Source organism: Apodemus sylvaticus, chromosome 13, assembly GCF_947179515.1.
Source record: "Apodemus sylvaticus chromosome 13, mApoSyl1.1, whole genome shotgun sequence".
NCBI classification, from domain to species: Eukaryota; Metazoa; Chordata; class Mammalia; order Rodentia; family Muridae; genus Apodemus; species Apodemus sylvaticus.
Genome location: NC_067484.1, coordinates 82,687,824 through 82,698,914, shown reverse-complemented (window position 1 = coordinate 82,698,914; position 11,091 = coordinate 82,687,824).

The following is an 11,091-nucleotide window of genomic DNA, read 5'->3' as shown; positions in this document are numbered from 1 at the left end:
CAGACAGAAAGATAGACAGACAGACAGACAGAGACAGACAGACAGGTATTTAACTCTCCACAAAGGGAATAGTCTCCCCAGCTTTCCTCTGTATAGACATCAAAACAGCAGTGAAGCTGTAATAAAGCAGCTATCCTGAGGTTGCATTGTTGGTTTCCAGTAGGCACACACTTTCTACCTAGTTAGTCATTAGAATGAATGCTAACTTGGGTTTTGTGGTGAAGGGTTTTTGTAGATATGGTCAAGGACCCTCATCAGTTGATTTTAAGAAAACAAAGAGATTATCAAGTGTGTCTGACAAATCAGCTAGAGGGGGCCATTTAAGAGGCAGGTCTTCAGACTCAGGCTAATCACAGAAGTCAAATTCCTTAGGCTGGGCCTGGGAGATGCAGAAGCATTCAGTGGATGACCTCTTGGGTGGCACAGGTAAGGGGCTGGGTGTGGCCAATAAGGAACAGACTGACCTCAGGCTGCCAGCTAACAGAAACCTGTGGAGCTCAGTCTTGTGACCCCCCCCCCAAAGAAACAAATCTTCTGAGCTCCCATGGGTCAGGAAGCATGCTGACGTCAGCACTGGCATATTCAGCACTGAATCTTCAGTACCATGTATAGCCTCCTGAATCTATCATGCTCACCCTCATGATTTATCCCTAGTCTACGAACTGTTACAGGAGTAATTGCTAAGTCATGAAATTCACAAATCCTGCTATACAACAGTGGGAGTCTGAAACACTTTAGTTAGAAAAGCCACAGAGGCCGGGCGGTGGTGGTGCACGCCTGTAATCCCAGCACGCTGGGAGGCAGAGGCAGGCAGATTTCTGAGTTTGAAGCCAGCCTGGTCTACAGAGTGAGTTCCAGGACGGCCAGGGTTACGCAGAGAAACCCTGTCTCGAAAAAACCAAAACCAAAAAACCAAGAAAAGCCACAGAGAAATTAATAGGTTTATGTTTTACTTAAAAAATGCACCTTGAGGGGCTGGAGAGATGGCTCAGGAGTTAAGAGCACTGACCACCCTTCTAAAGGTCCTGAGTTCAAATCCCAGCAACCACATGTTGGCCCACAACCATTTGCAATGAGATCTGACGTCCTCTTCTATAGTGTCTGAAGACAGCTACTATGTACTCATATATAATAAATAAATAAATCTTAAAACAAAATGCACCTTGAATAAGTTAGCTGAATGTTCTGCTTTCCACGAGCCAGCTGAAATATTAATCCTATTCATAGTTTGAAGCATCCTGCTGGCCACTAGCAGGCAAACACCTTCTGCAAACTTTGTTAGAAATAGCCAATTCTTTTTCCATGTGTCCATAGTCAGACCCTTCCTCCACTATTAAATAATTTTCTCAGAACAACAACAACAACAACAACTCTAGATTGTTCTCTATTTCAGGCCAATTTGCTTTGTGAGATTTGAAGTTTAAACCCCCTCATCTCATGAGTCCATCCATTCTCCCTTGTGTGACATTCGCAATCTTATTTTACCTTGGTGGGAAGCAGGGAGAAAGTATAGCCAAGAGTCCCCTGGGCAAGCCTTCTCAATTTGCAACAGAAGCAGTAGCAAGAAGGTAGCAGGAATGTCATTAAACCAGCCTCCTGTTGTTCAGAATGATGCAGTAAGCTTCGTCGGCCCTTCACATTTGCATCCTGGAAGCTGCAAATGCATCCAGTAAATAAACAAACAAATAAAAATAAAATAAAATAAAATAAAAAATAAAATAAAATAGATCCTCCACAGTTTTCTAAAGCAGGAGGCCAATGACACAGGAGAAGGTATTTTCTCTAGGATCAGAGTCATCTGAGGAATGGATCTATTATTGTTATTATTGATATTATTATTAATTAGTATCCTTAAAGTTTGAATGACCATTTTTGTAAAATAAAATAAATAAGGAAGAAAGAAAGAAAAGAAAAGCAAGCAGTTTCCCTAAAGACACGACCAGAGCGCCACCATGTGGAAGAGCCTTTATGGATCCACAGATGCTCAAGAGCTTTGAACACTAAGGTCTGGTGTGCACTCTTCAATATTCAAGACAATCAGTAATGGTGAAAAAGGTCAGGTAAGTAAGTGGTTATGAACACATGTGTCTTCAAAAGCATATGCATTATGTTGTTTATCATCAGTATATTTATGCAAGGTGTGACAATGACTCTTAATTCCAGGTTTTACACTGCAAATATACATATATATGTATAATATATAAATACACATATATTTATATATACATGTATATATAATACATATATATGATATGTATATTATGTATGTATTGATGTGTGTATTATGTATGTCTATATGTGTATGTTCATATATATATGTATATAGCAAATATATATCGTGAATACATATATATTCATGTTTAAAACAGAGGGGTTTTTTTTGTTGTTTTTTGGTTTTTTTGAGACAGTATTTCTCTGTGTAGCCCTGGCTGTCCTGGAACTCACTCTGTAGACCAGGTTGGCCTTGAACTCAGAAATCTGCCTGCCTCTGCCTCCCAGAGTGCTGGGATTACAGGCGTGTGCCACCACCACCCGGCTGGGTTATTTTATTTAATAGTCTTTGTCATTTTCTAACCTACAACCACATAGCTAGAAACAGCCTCAGTATTCAGAACAGTGCTATGTCTGGTTTATGAAAAGCCCCATTTATTCAAACCCCTCCTGACATCTGTTCATCTGTAAGCATGGTTCACAGTGGTACGGGGGTACCAGACTGGTGCGATTGTAGCTGTAGCCGTTTTATTGTTTGTCACTCCTTTCAATTATCATAATCATTCCTAAAGATCTTCTGTCCTCGTGTTGCTCTGCTGTAGGTTTTAGTTCTGAAGATGAATGCTTTAATTTCTTTGCATGGCTTTCAGGACCCATTTTTTCCCAGAGGCCTTGACTACCTGTGATGGAAATGTAGTTCCCTAATGGGAAATGTAAGCTGAGGGGAAAGATGGGGACTGAGGTGAACAGTGGTGTGAAGCAAGCTATTCTTTCGAATGTTAGCCCACCCAGCCATCCCTGCAGAGCAAAACCATGGCATACGTGCAGTCATTTCAAGTTCCTCCTTGCTGATGCATGTGGGGCCTCCTGCCGCATTGCCTGATGTCCTCTGGTCCATGGGCAGTCCGCAAGTCTGGTTTCACCATGAGCATTTGGCCCACATCACTCAAGTCACCTGACTTTGGTTGAAAGTTTGCCAGAGAAAGCACATCTCACAGCCACCAAAACATTAAAGAACTTTTGTATTTTTACATTTTTTAAATTTTAATTTATGTTTAAGAATGTTTGGACACATGCACGAATGCATACCAAGTGAGTGCCTGATGCTACCAGAAGACAAAAGAGGGCAGCAGATCCACAGAAACTGAAGTTACAGATGCTCATGAGCCACCATGTTGGCACTGGGAACCAAACATAGGACCTCTGCAAGTGTAGCATGCACTGTTAACTACTGAGCCATCTCTGCAGCCCATTGTGTGCTGTCTTTAATGTTACATGTTGATTTGAACTACAATTCCCACTACTCCAATACTGGGTACATACCAAAATGGGGGCATGAATCTTTTCTCTACATTAATAAAATGGACAAGAATAGAGGCGTTCGCGATGTCACAGCATTGCCTTTGTTCAGGATGCTAATGCCACTGTCTCCTCTTCAGGAAAGGACATGCATGTTGATAAAAGAAACTCATAGGGTCCAAAGATATCTTACTAATTGTTTTCTTTGATATTGTACATTTAAATAATCTTTGCCTCAATTTCCCCTTTCTCTGAAACCTTGTGGCTGATGCTTCTTTTCATATTAGCAAACTATCAGTGGGGCTGGATTTTTGTGATCAGTGTCCTAAGTTAAAGAAGGAAATGTTATTGTCACTCTGATCTCTATCACTGCAATGAAAGTGCCAGCAAGTGGTAATACCCTTCCACTGCATCGTCATACATCCCCACACAAGATTATCTATGATAAAACCCATAGCTGACACCATTATTGGCTTAAGGACCTGTGGCTTGATAGGTCACAGTTCCTAAGGGAGATGTTACCATTATAGTGCTGAGTGGGATTAGTATTAAACTGACTCTTAATGACTTATTGTTATACCTATAAGTAAATGCAGCTATCATCCTCATCTGAGAAGCTTCGATCTGCAATAGAGGAAGTTTAACACGGTGATACACAAGTAGCCTAGTGCAAAGAATAAGAGATGCACAATTCTCAGCTCTGAAGGTAAAATATATACCATGGGTAATCATTGCAGAAAAAGAGGCAGAATGTAAGAGGCAGTGAATAACTACAGGAACCATTATCTGCTGCACACAACCAGGTAGCTGCTCATAATGAACTCATAGTGGCTTCAACAGCATATACAAAACCTGTGCAAGCCCAGGCTAGACCAAATCCCAGCAAGGAGAGGGGAGTTAGGAGTTAGGCACACAATCTCACCCCCAAGCTCTGGAGCTACTGACAATTGGTAACAAGAGACAGAGAGAGACAGACAGAGAGACAGAGTCAGAGACACAGAGAGACACAGAGAGAAACAGAGACACAGAGAGACACAGATATAGAGAGACACACAGAGACACAGAGTTTCTCTAAGAGGGTAGCTGCTTCCTTGAATCTCGTCTTTACTGGCATCAAATTTCACCACAGGGAAACATCTTCCTGACATTTTTTCTTCTGTTGCTTTCCTTGTTCTAGGGTCCAGAATAATGTGCCATGACAGATAAAGATGAGAAGCTGTCAGGAGACACTCCTGGAATGGCATTGACATTTATAGCTTCAAACACACGAGGTACATGATTCCTCCAGTAATGAGGCCAGACTCATAGAGACACATGTTAGAGACAGAGAATATCCTCCTTTCTTTCCTTTGTAATATTCACATGAAAGACAAGGAGTACTGTGATTCACAAGCAAAGATCTCTGCATCCAGGTAACATTTCTGTAGATGCATGAAGCTTTATCAAACAAAATGGCAGTGATATTTGTTTTGCTGGAGTCTGAAAGCCCAAGCTCTTCCTGACAGTCAACTGTCTGTAACATTCTTAAAAACCAAAGGAGTAAAAAAAATCACAATACTCAACAGAGTGATGGGAGCACTGGGTGCATTGTGTAAAAAACGGGACCTAGGATTGCCTGTGCTTTGAGCACCATGGGCCCCCTGAGATTCCAGCTCAACTTGTATGCTAAGAGGGAAGCATTACCAATCGGAAGCCTTTCCTTCCACCCTCTTCCTATCCCTCTCTGAGAAAGAATTCTGAACCAATTAACCTCTAAAATAAAATAGTCAGGAAGAAGGGGACTTGTGAAGACATTTGGTGATAGGTTTCCAAGATAGAACTAATTAGTAAACACACTTGGAGCTATCCACGCCTACAGTTAATAAGGGAAACAAGTGTGTGAGATCTACCTTCAGATGATGCATTCTACAGCCTGGGCCAATGCTTAGATTTTAAGCATAAAATACTTGTCCCAGGTGACTTGGAAGGTCTCTCAGCTTTAAACACCATAGGCCAATTCTGTTCTGCCCACATTTAAGGAGAAAGAAAAAAAACAACTTTTTAAAAGAAAAATGACTAAGGATGTTGAACATTTCTTTAGGTGCTTCTCAGTCATTCAGTATTCCTCAGTTGAGAAATCTTTGTTTATCTCTGTACCCCAGTTTTTTTTATTTGATATATTTTTTATTTATAGTTCATATGATTTCCCTTTTCCCGGCTCTCCACTCCCTGAAAGTCCTATAAGCCCTCTTCCCTCCCTGTGTTCCCCTATCCACCCCTTCCACTTCCCTGTTCTAGTATTGCCCTATATTGCTACACAGAGCCTTTCCAGAACCAGGGGCCACTCCTCCATTCTTCTTGGACATCATTTGATTTGTGGATTATGTCTCGGGTATTCCAAGTTTCTAGGCTAATATCCGCTCATCAGTGAGTGCATACCATGATTGATCTTTTGAAACTGGGTTACCTCACTCAGTATGATGTTCTCCAGCTCCATCCATTTGTCTAAGAATTTCATGAATTCATTGTTTCTAATGGCTGAATAGTACTCCATTGTGTATATATACCACATGTTTTGTATTCATTCCTCAGTTGAGGGACACCTGGGTTCTTTCCAGCTTCTGGCTATTATAAATAGGGCTGCTGTGAACATAGTGGAGCATGTATCCTTATTACATGCTGGGGAATCCTATGTGTATATGCCCAGGAGTGGTATAGCAGGGGCCTCCAGAAGTGACGTGCCCAGTTTTCTGAGGAACCGCCAGACTGTTTTCCAGAGTGGTTGTACCAATTTGCAACCCCACCAGCAGTGGAGGAGTGTTCCTCTTTTTCCACATCCTAGTCAGCACCTGTTTTCTCCTGAATTTTTGATCTTAGCCATTCTGACTGGTGTGAGGTGAAATCTCAGGGTTGTTTTGATCTGCATTTCCCTAATGACTAATGATGTTGAACATTTTTTAAGATGCTTCTCAGCCACCCAGAAGTTCTTCGGGTGAAAATTCTTTGTTTAGCCCTATACCCCATTTTATAATAGGATTATTTGGTTTTCTGGGATCTAACTTCTTGAGTTCTTTGTATATATTGGATATTAGCCCTCTGTCAGATGTAGGGTTGGTGAAGATCTTTTCCCAATTTGTTGGTTGCTGATTTGTGCTTTTGATGGTGTCCTTTGCCTTATAGAACACCAATAGCTTATGCTCTAAGATCAAGAATGTACCCCATTTTTTAATAGGGTTATTTGGTTCTCTGGAGTCAAACTTCTTAAGTTCTTTGTATATATTGGATATTAGTCCTCTGTCAGATGTAGGATTGCTAAAGATCTTTCCCAGTCACTTGTTTGCTGTTTTGTCCTAATGACAGTGTCCTTTGCCTTACAGAAGCTTTGCAATTTTATGAGGTCACATTTTTCAGTTCTTGATCTGAGAGTGTAAGCCATTGGTGTTCTGTTCAGGAAATTTTCTCTTGTGCCCATGTGCTCAAGAGTTTTCTCCATTTTCTTTTCTATTAGTTTCAGTGTATCTGCTTTTGTGTGGGTATCCTTGATCCACTTGGACTTGAGCTTTGTACAATGAGATACGAATAGATTGATTTGCATTCTTCTACATGCTAATTGCCAGTTGACCCAGCACCCTTTTGTTGAAAAGGCTGTCTTTTGTCCGCTGGATGATTTTAGCTTCCTTGTCAAAGATCAAGTGACTATAGGTGTGTAGGTTCATTTCTGAGTCTTCAGTTCTATTCCATTGATCTTCCTGACTGTCTCTGTATCAATACCATTGAAGTTTTTATCACGATTGTTCTGTGGTACAGCGTGAGGTCAAGGATAGTGATTCTGCCAGAAGTTCTTTTCTTGTTGAGAATAGTTTTCTCTATCCTGGGTTTTTGTTATTCCAGATGAATTTGCAAATTACTCTTTCTAGCTCTATGAAAAATTGAGTTGGAATTTCAATGGGGATTGCATTGAATCTGAAGATTGCTTTTGGCAAGATGATCATTTTTACTATATTAGTCCTGAGAATCCACAAGCATGGGAGATCTTTCCAGCTTCTGAGATCTTCTTTTTTTTCCTTCAGAGACATGAAGTTCTTGTCATACAGATCTATCACTTGTTTAGTTAGAGTCACAACAAGGTATTTTCTATTATTTGTGACTATTGTGAAGGGAAGCATTTCTCTAATTTCTTTCTCAGTCTGTTTATCCTTTGAGTAGAGGAAGGCCACTGATTTGAATTAATTTTATATCCAGACACTTTGCTGAAGTTGTTTATCAGCTGTAGGAGTTCTCTGGTGGAATTTTGGGGATCACTTAAGTATACTATCATATCATCTGTAAATAGTGATATTTTGACTTCTTCCTTTCTGATTTGTATCCCTTTGACCTCTTTTTGTTGTCTAATTGCTCTGGCTAGGACTTCAATTACTATATTGAATAGGTATGGGGAGAGTGGACAGCCTTGTCTAGTCCCTGATTTCAGTGGGATTATGTCAAGTTTCTTTCCATTTAATTTAATGTTGGCTACTGGTTTGCTGTATATTGCTTTTACTATGTTTAGGTATGGGCCTTGAATTGCTGATCTTTCCACGACTTTTATGATGAAGGGATGCTGGATTTTGTCAAATGCCTCTTCAGCATCTAGTGAGATGATCATGTGTTTTTTTTTTCTTTGAGTTTCTTAGTCATCAGGGAAATGCAAATCAAAAGAACCTTGAGATTTCCCCTCACACCAGTCAGAATGGCTAAGATCAAAAACTCAGGTGACAGAAGATGTTGGCAAGGATGTGGAGAAATAGGAACACTCCTCCATTGCTGGTGGTTTTGCAAGCTGGTAAAACCACTCTGGTAATCAGTTTTGTGGTACATCAGAAAATTTGACTTAGTATTACCGGAGGACCCAGCGATACCATTCCTGGTCATATACCCAGAAGATGCTCCAAAATGTAATAAGGACAAATGTTCCACTATGTTCATAGCAGCCTTATTTACAATAGCCAGAAGCTGGAAAAAAACAGATAACCCTCAACAGAGGAAGAGATACAGAAAATGTGGCACTGTTTTAGTCAGGGTTTCTATTCCTGCACAAACATCATGACCAAGAAGCAAGTTGGGGAGAAAAGGGTTTATTGAGCTTACACTTCCACATTGCAGTTCATCACTAAAGGAAGTCAGGACTGGAACTCAAGCAGGTCAGGAAGCAGGAGCTGATGCAGAGGCCATGGAGGGATGTTTCTTACTGGCTTGCTTCCCCTGGCTTGCTCAGCCTGCTCTCTTATAGAACCCAAGAGCACCAGCCCAAAGGTGGAACAACTCACAAGGGTCCCTCACCACTTGATCACTAATTGAGAAAATGCCCCATAGCTGGATCTCATGGAGGCACTTCCCCAACTGAAGTTCCTTTCTCTGTGATAACTCCAGCCTGTGCCAAGTTGACACACAAAACTAGCCAGCACAATTGACCCCTTGTCAACTTGACACACAAACACATCACTATTAAGCCTCAACCCTTACTTTCTTATTCATCCCCAAGATCTAAATTACTTTAAAAGTCCCACAGTCTTTACATATTAAAAGTTCAATCACCTTAAAATGTCCAATATCTTTAAAATTCAAAGTCTTTTAAAAATTCAGTCTTTTAACTGTGGGCTCCACTAAAATACTTTCTTCCTTCAAGAGGGAAACATATCAGTGCACAGTCACAACCAAAAGCAAAACTCAAACTCCAATGGTTCAATGTCTGGGATCCAACTCACAATCTTCCGGGCTCCTCCAAGGGCATAGGTCACTTCTCCAGCTCTGCCCTTTGTAGCACACAGCTTGTCTTCTAGGCTCCAGCTGCCTATACTCCACTGCTGCTGCTGTTCTTGGTGGTCATTGCATGGTACTGGCATCTCCAAAACGCTGCTATCTTCCACTGTAATTAGGCTTCACCAATAGCCTCTCATAGGCTCTCATCAGGGTGACAAGCCTCTGCTTCTATGCATGACCCTTTCAAGTCCTAGGCCATCAATTGCAACTGAGGCTGCACCTTCCCAATGGCCTTCTGTGGCATCTCACTGTGCCAAGAGTCTCAGCTGCTCTTCATGACCCCTTCATGCCTTCAAAACCAGTACCATCTGGGTGACTCTTACACAGTACCAAGTTCAGCCTCAGCACAAAATACAACTGTGGCTATCTCTGGAACACACTCTCTGTGCTCTCAGAAACACTTCCAAGATTTCACCTCAGTGATGCTGGTCTCTTCTTAATCACTACTAATTTCTTAGCTCCAGCTAACTAGCATCAATAGTCCCAGTAACACATAGGTTTGCTTTAGTGGTTGTGGTATCTTGTTACTCACAGCTGATTCTTCAGCCCCAGCTAACCAAAACCACAGAATCTTCACAATCAAAACATGGCCACTGTAAGAGTCTTTAATCTTCCCTCTGAAATTTTACAAGCCAGGCCTCCATCTTTTGCACTGTTCTTAACATTGTCTTCCAAGCTCCTATAGAACTTTCCACCATGCTCTTAATATTCTAATGGCTTTTCTAGCTCTAAGTTCCAAAGTCTTTCCACGGTCCTCCCCAAAACATGGTCAGGAGGTCACAGGAATACCCCCACTACACTGGTACCAATTTGCCTTAGTCAGGGTTTTTAGTCCTGCACAAACATCATGACCAAGAAGCAAGTTGGGGAGGAAAGGGTTTATTGAGCTTACACTTCCACGTTGCAGTTCATCACTAAAGGAAGTCAGGACTGGAATTCAAGCAAGCCAGTAAGAAACATCCCTCCATGGCCTCTGCATCAGCTCCTGCTTCCTGACCTGCTTGAGTTCCAGTCCTGACTTCCTTTAGTGATGAACTGCAATTTGGAACTGTCAGTTGAATAAACCCTTTCCTCCCCAACTTGCTTCTTGGTCATGATTTTGTGCAGGAATAGAAACCCTGACTAAGACAATCACATTTATATAATGCAATACTACTCAGCTATCAAAAACAATAAATTCATTAAATTCTTAGGCAAATGGATGGAAATAGAAAATATCAACCTTAGTGAGGTAACTGAATCACCAAAGAACATACATGGTATGTACTCCCTGATAAGTGGATATTAGCCCTGAAGCTTGGAATAATTCACAGATGACATGAAGCTTAAGAAGGAAGACCAAAGTGTGGATACTTTGGCCCTTTTTAGATAGGGTACAAAACACCCATGGAAGGAAATACAGAGACAAAGTGTGGAGCAGAGACTGAAGGAAAGACCATCCGGAAACTACCCCAACTGGGGATCCATCCCATATACAGTATTGTGGATGCCAACCAGTGTTAGCTGACAGGAGCCTGATATAGCTGTCTCCTGAGAGGCCCTGTGAGGGCCTGACAAATACAGAGGGGCATGCTCTCAGCCAACCATTGAACTGAGCACAGGGTCCCCAGTGGAGGAGCTAGAGAAAGGACTCAAGGAGATGAATGGGTTTACACCCCCATAGGAGGAACAACAATATGAACCAACCAGTATCCCCAGAGCTCCCAGGGACTTAACCACCAACCAAAGAGTACACATGGTGGGACACATGTCTCCAACCACATAGGTAGCAGAGGATAGGTTGCTCAGACATCAATGAGAGGA